We start from the raw sequence: 7,500 nt of genomic DNA, 5'->3' as shown, positions 1-7,500 counted from the left end.
GGATGCGAAAAAAGTCATAGTATTGATAAATGAATAAATAAAAACTATAATGTAAATAACAAATAATAAAAACTATAATAACGTAAATAACAAATAACTATAATAATGTAAATAACACTGTCACTTTCTTAGTACTTTCCGCTACTAGCACCAATCCTTCCCTATCCTCCTCCACATTCAAAAACTTTCTAAAATATTCTGCCCACCTTCCCTTTTCCAACTCCTCTTCCGTTAACATCTGTCCATCTGCCCCTTTTTATCTTTCCTTCTCTACTTGACTCATCTTTTCTTCCTCTCTTAACTTCTTTTCAAAACATCTTAAAAAAAAAAAACATCTATCATACCCCTTCCCCACTTTACGTCTGATCTCCTTTTTGCCTCCTTTATCTTTTTTTTTTTTTTTTTTTGCTTTTATATATATTTATCAGCGTTTCTATTCTATTGGACAGTATGATGCTGCAGTCGTGCATTCCTTTATATTTCATATGCTGATTAAACAAGGTAAGCTGTAGACTGAGAAGGGCGTAATATGAACAAATATATCCAGCCAGCAACAAGCAAAATAAAATATCTGAATCTCTCGTTATGACAATTAATATCCATTAGGCAGAAAAAGAACTTCCTAAGCCACCCTAAGCGACAAACTAAAACTTATTAGCAATTAGTTATGAGCCATATAAGCTATCCTGTTACGGGATTCTTAATACACTAACAAGATGTACAACATACCAACGCTGCTTGACATGATAATTTTTCCTTACAAGTGATAATAAGCTGAGCAGGTTTCCAAAATTAAAAGGTAGGAACGATATATATGCAGTATATATATATATATATATATATATATATATATATATATATATATATTTATATGTATATGTATGTATGTATGTATGTATGTATGTATGTATGTATGTATGTATGTATGTATGTATGTATGTATGTATGTATGTATATGTATGTATGTATGTATGTATGTATGTATGTATGTATGTATGTATGTATGTATGTATGTATGTATGTATGTATGTATGTATGTATGTATGTATGTATGTATGTATGTATGTATGTATGTATGTATGTATGTATGTATGTATGTATGTATGTATGTATGTATGTATGTATGTATGTATGTATGTATGGATAGAGTGGTATAGGTAAAGTCCAGGAAGGAGCAGAAGTAATTTATTCTATAACGTTTCGACAGTCTTCTTCAGAGAGATAACGAAGAAGAGTTTGTCGAAACGTTAGAGAATAAAGTAATCTGCTCTTTCCTACACTTTACCTACACCACTCTATCCATACATTTGTCTTTTCTCTTATCGAATATATATATATATATATATATATGTATATATATATGTATATGTATATACGTATATATATATAATGTATGTGTGTGTATAGAATAGAACTGCCTTCCACTACTAAGGACAGAGTCCATATATCACATCACCCTGATGAAGGGGACGCTGAAGTGGCGTAGATTAGAATATATAATTCCATCAGCACCAGACCAAACACGCTTAACACCCCAATAAATTACTTCATTATGTGGCTCACACTCACACAGAACACCCCACTAACACTAACTATTACCACACTTGCAGCTCTAAGAGTTCAATAAGTCATTATCATTAATTATCATAGAACCAGCCATAACACAGAAGACTGGGTCGTTAATCAAGACACAAACCACCAGCAACATCACCAACAAATCACAGTCTTTGGTGAACATACAATCTCCCATCAACAGGTCTCTACTGTACTCTGTAATCTATACGTCTTTATCATTATTTTTTCATATTATTTATGAACTCAAATAATCTCCCCTGAATTTTGTTTTTTCATACTTGGTGTAGTCTTTAATGTTTTTTTTTTATTCTTTGTCTTTGTTTTTTCTTTCTTCGTTTAAAACTTTCTTCGATATTCTTCTTTTATATATGAGAAATTACCCATTTCTCGTTCTTTTAGTTGGTTTTACTACAATCTACCTAACATCTAATTAAGTTCCTTAACCGAAATTTTCTCTACCTAATAAACATGTTTTTCTTAACTATTCCTTATATATTATATTTTTCTTATCTACTCAATCTAACTATTATTTGAACATTAATGTCTTATTCTATTTAGTATTTCTTCTCTCTATTCCTCATTTTCCATATTCTCAATCTTTTTCTCTTACAAGATTCAATTTGTAACCAATATTCGGAGAAGCCGTATCAAGAGAGAAACAAGAAAAAAGGAATAAAAGAAAGATAGAAAGAAAGAAGGAAAGAAAGAAAGAAAGAAAGAAAGAAAGAAAGAAAGAAAAAGAGAAAGGTAGATAGATAGATAGATAGATAGATAAATAGATAGATAGATAGATAGATAGATAGATAGATAGATAGATAGATAGATAGATAGATAGATAGATAGATAGAAAGAAAGAAAGAAAGAAAGAAAGAAAGAAAGAAAGAAAGAAAGAAAAAAGAAAGAAAGACTGAAAGAATGGAAGAAAAAAAGAAAGAAAGAAAGAAAGAAAAAGAAAGAAAGAAAGAAAGAAAGAAAGAAAGAAAAAGAAAGAAAGAAAGAAAAAGAAAGAAAGAAATAAAGAAGAAAGAAAAGAAAGAAGGAAAGAGAGAAATAAAGAAAGAAAGAACGAACGAACGAAAGAAAGAAAAAAGAAAAGAAAAGAAAGAAAGAAAGAATGAAGGAAAGAAAAAAAAGAAAAGAAAGAATGAAAGAAAGAGAGAAAAGAAGAAAGAAACAAAGAAAGAAAAAAGAAAGAAGAAGGAAGGAAGGAAGGAAGAAAGGAAAGAAGAAAGGAAAAAAAAAAGAAAACCGAAAGAAAGAAAGAAAGAAAAAAGAAAGAAAACCGAAAGAAAGAAAAGAAGGAAGAAAGAAACAAAGAAACAAACAAACAAAAAGAAATAAAGAAAGAAAAAGAAATAAAGAAAAGAAGAAAGAAAGAAAGAAAGAAAGAAAGAAAAACGAAAGAAGAAAGAAAGAAAGAAATAAAGAAAGAAAGAAAGAAAGAAAGAAAGAAAGAAAGAAAAAAGGAAAGAAAGAAAGAAAGAAAGAAAGAAAGAAGGAAAGAAAGAAAGAAAGAAAGAAAGAAAAAAGGAAACAAAGAAGGAAAGAAAGAAAGAAAGAAAGAAAGACAGAAAGAAAGAAAAAGAAAAAAAATAAGGAAAAAGAAAGAAGGAAAGAAAAAATGAAGAATATATTTTGATTATAAAACAATATATCTCTTAATCTATATAGACACTACGAAAACCTATAGGGACAAAAATCACACAAGAAAACAGATACTGATCATTATTATATCCTTACGATCTGCTAACTTTCCTTGAATCGATTCTTTGTAGCCTCAATGACTCCAATTCTTCTTTACGATATTGTTCCCAGGGATAGAAGCGCTGGTTATCGTTGACAAGACGCTCATCCAGCGTCATGTGGCTCATCTCACTCCAAGTGACGTCATTTCCGGCTCGTTAATCTGCACTTGTCTTTACTCCCTTATTTTCTCTCTTCTTCTCTTTCCTTATTTCCTTCCTTCTGTGCTGCTCTTCTTTCTTGGTTCCTTGGTTCGTTATTTCGTTAATTCCCGATTGTCATCCTCCCTTCCATCCTTACTACCTGCCATCCTTCCTTCGTTCCTTCTTTTCTTCCTTCTTTCCTTCTTTCCTTCTTTCCTTCTTTCCTTCTTTCCTTCTTTCCTTCTTTCCTTCTTTCCTTCTTTCCTTCTTTCCTTCTTTCCTTCTTTCCTTCTTTCCTTCTTTCCTTCTTTCCTTCTTTCCTTCTTTCCTTCTTTCCTTCTTTCCTTCTTTCCTTCTTTCCTTCTTTCCTTCTTTCCTTCATTTCTTCCTTTATTCCTTCCTTCCTTACTTCCTTCCTTCCTTCTTTCCTTCTTTCCTTCTTTCCTTTCTTATTTGCTTCCTTCCTTCCTTCTTTCCTTCTACCCTTTCTTATTTCCTTCCTTCCTTCCTTCCTTCCTTCCTTCCTTCCTTCCTTCTTTCCTTCCTTCCTTCCTTCCTTCTTTCCTTCCTTCCTTCCTTCCTTCCTTCCTTCTTTCCTTCCTTCTTCCTTCCTTCCTTCCTTCCTTCCTTCCTTCCTTCCTTCTTTCCTTCCTTCCTTTCTTCTTTCCTTCCTTCCTTTCTTCTTTCCTTCCTTCCTTCCTTCCTTCCCTCCTTCTTTCTTCCCTTCCTTTCATTCTTCCTTCCTTCCTTCTTCCTTCCCTTTCTACCTTCCTCCCTCCCTCCCTTCCTTCTTTCCTTTCTTCCTTCCTTCCTTCCTTCCTTCGTTCTTTCCTTCTTCACTTCCTTCCCTCCATTCTTCCTTACTCCCTCCTTTTCTTCCTTCCTTCCTTCTTTCGTTCTTTCCTTCCTTCCTTACTCTCTCCTTTACTTACTTACTTACTCTCTCCTTTACTTACTTACTTACTCTCTCCTTTACTTACTTACTTACTCTCTCCTTTACTTACTTACTTACTCTCTCCTTTACTTACTTACTTACTTACTTACTTACTTACTTACTTACTTACTTACTTACTTACTTACTTACTTACTTACTTACTTACTTACTTACTTACTTACTTACTTACTTACTTACTTACTTACTTACTTACTTACTTACTTGCTTTCTTATTTGCTTGCTTGTTGCTTGCTTGCTTGCTTGCTTGCTTGCTTACTTGCTTGCTTGCTTGCTTTCTTACTTGCTTGCTTGCTTGCTTATTTACTTATATACTTGCTTGCTTCCTTCCTTCCTTATTTCTTTCCTTCCTTCCTCTCTTCCTTCCTTCCTTCTTTTCTTCCTTCCTTCCGTCATTCCTTCCTTCCTTCCTTCCTTCCTTCCGTCATTCCTTCCTTCCTTCCTTCCATTTTCCTTTCATTCATTCCTTCTTACCTTCCTGCTTTCATTTCTCCCTCACTTCCACCTTCCCTATTTTCCTTTCTTTAATCCTTCCTTCTTCCCTACATCCCTCCCCTTCTCCCTTCCTTCCTCATACCCTTCCTCCCTCCTTCCTTCCTTCCTTCTTTCCTCCATCCTTCTCTCCCTTCCTTCCTTCCTTTCTTCTTTTCTTACTTCCTTCCTCCTTTCCTCCTTCCCTACCTTCCTCCCTCTTCTCTAACATCCTCTTTCTTTTCCTTCCTTCCTTCCTTCCTTCCTTCCTTCCTTCCTTTCTTCCTTCCTTCCTTCCTTCCTTTCTTCCTTCTCTCCTTCCTTCCTTTCTTCCTTCTCTCCTTCCGTTCTCCTTTCTTTTACTTTCTTCTTTCATATCTCCCTTATTTCTTCCCCGTCTTCCTTCCTTCTTTCTTTCCTTCCTTCCTTCCGTCCTTCCTTCCTTCTTTCCTTCCTTCCTTCCTTCATTCCTTCCTTTCTTCCTTCTCTCCTTCCTTCCTTTCTTCCTTCTCTCCTTCCGTTCTCCTTTCTTTTACTTTCTTCCTTCATATCTCCCTTACTTTTTCCCCGTCTTCCTTCCTTCTTTCTTTCCTTCCTTCCTTCCGTCCTTCCTTCCTTCTTTCCTTCCTTCCTTCCTTCCTTCTTTCCTTCCTTCCTTCCTTCCTTCCTTCCTTCCTTCCTTCCTTCCTTTCTTCCTTCTCTCCTTCCTTTCTTCCTTCTCTCCTTCCTTTCTCCTTTCTTTTACTTTCTTCTTTCATTTATCCCTTACTTCTTCCCCGTCTTCCTTCCTTCTTTTTTTTCCTTCCTTCCTTCCTTCCTTCCTTCTTTCCTTTCCCCTCTTCCTGTCCCTTTCTTTAGGTATCTGTCAGGAAAACTTTGGCCATTAACACCCCAATCTCCTTCACCAAGCCACCATTCCTGACACCAGCGCCACCGTAGGCAAACCATGTGTCACCACATGCTCTTCCTCCTCTTCCTCCTCTTCCTCCTCCTCCTCTCCTCCTCCTCCTTCTTCTCCTCCTCCTCCTCCTTTTCCTCCTCCTCCTCCTCTTCTTCCTCCTCTCCTCCTCCTACTCTCCTCCTCCTCCTCTCCCCCTCCTCCTTCTTCTCCTCCTCCTCCTCCTTTTCCTCCTCCTCCTCCTCTTCGTCCTCCTCTCTTCCTCCTCCTCTCCTCCTTCTCCTCCTCTCCTCCTCCTCCTCCTCCTCTCCCCTCCTCTTCATCTCCTCCTCTTCCTCCTCCTCCTCCTCCTCCTCCTTCTCTTCGTCCTTCTTCTCCTCTCCTCCTTCTCCTCCTCTTCCTCCTCCTCTCCTCCTCCTCATTTTCTTCCTCCTCCTTCTCTTCTTCCTATTCCTCCTTCTTCTTTCGTCTACTCTCTTTCCTCTTCCTCATCATTTACCACTTCTTCCTCTTTCACCTAATCTTTCGTCTGTTTCTCATCCTCTTCATCTTCCTCCACCTGTTCTTCCTCCTCTCCCTCATTTCTTATCTACTCTTACTCTTCCTTCTTCTCTTTCGCCAACTTCAATTCCCTTTACTCTTTACGTTTTATCTACTACGACTTCTGTCCCTCTTCCCACTCCTCTTTTGTCTCTTTCTGGTCCCACTTGAATTTTTCCTGTTCATCTTCTTCTTATTCCTCCCTCGTCCTCTTCCTCTAGCCTCTTACTCCCCTTCCTCGTCTTCCTCCTCCTTCTCCTCCTCCCCCTCTTTCTCTTCATTCTAATCCTCCTCGTCCTCCTCTTCTTCCTCTTCCTCCTCTACCTTCTCCTCGTCTCTCTGAGCCAAAACAATGACGAAGGTGGTGGCGGTGGCAAATACTCTTGGTCCTCCTCCTCTCTCGATGTGGGGCGGAGGGGGAGGAGGAGGGGGAGGGTGAGGGGGAGGGGGGAGGGGAGGGGGAGGGGGAGGGGGAGGGGGAGGGGAGGAAGAGGAGGAGGGAAGCAGAGGGCCGGCCTGCGGCCAACTTGAGCATGACCGCATTTAACTGTCCTCGCCTTAGGATTTATCATCTCGGCGACAGATCTTGTGGTGGCGCGATTGTGACTGTTGGTGGTAATGTGGTGGTGGTGGTGGTTTGTGATGGTGATGGTACTGGTGATGGTGACGGTGATGGAGATGATGATGATGGTGATGGTAATGATGATGATAATGGTGAAGGTAATAGTGTATGTGGTAGTAGTAATGGCAATGTTTTTGGAATGGCAATGGTTTTGGTCATGGTGGTTGGTGATGGTGATGGTGATGGTGATGGTGATGGTGATGGTGACGGTGATGGAGATGATGATGGGGATGGTAATGATGACGGTAATGGTGAAGGTAACAGTGTACGTGGTGGTAGTAATGGCAATGGTTTTGGTGTTGGATATAATGGTTTGTGGTTTGTAGTACAGTTGGAGAGGCTGTAGTGGTCTAAATGATAGTAGTGAAAGTAAGGGAGTAATGATATTTAGCATTAATGGGTTTTGTTGTTGTTGTTGTTGTTGTTTTTGCAGTCGTTGTTGTACTTATTTTGTTGTTGTAGTTGTTGTTGTTGCAGTTATTGTTGAAGTTATATACAGTTGTTGTTGTCGTTGCTGCAGTTATTGTTGTTGCAGTTGTTGTTGTTGTTTTTGTAG

This window comes from Oratosquilla oratoria, chromosome 7, assembly GCF_046742065.1.
Source record: "Oratosquilla oratoria isolate Oo_2021 chromosome 7, ASM4674206v1, whole genome shotgun sequence".
Lineage (NCBI taxonomy): Eukaryota > Metazoa > Arthropoda > Malacostraca > Stomatopoda > Squillidae > Oratosquilla > Oratosquilla oratoria.
The sequence above is the reverse complement of the archived record's forward strand: the minus strand, read 5'-3'. Positions refer to the sequence as shown.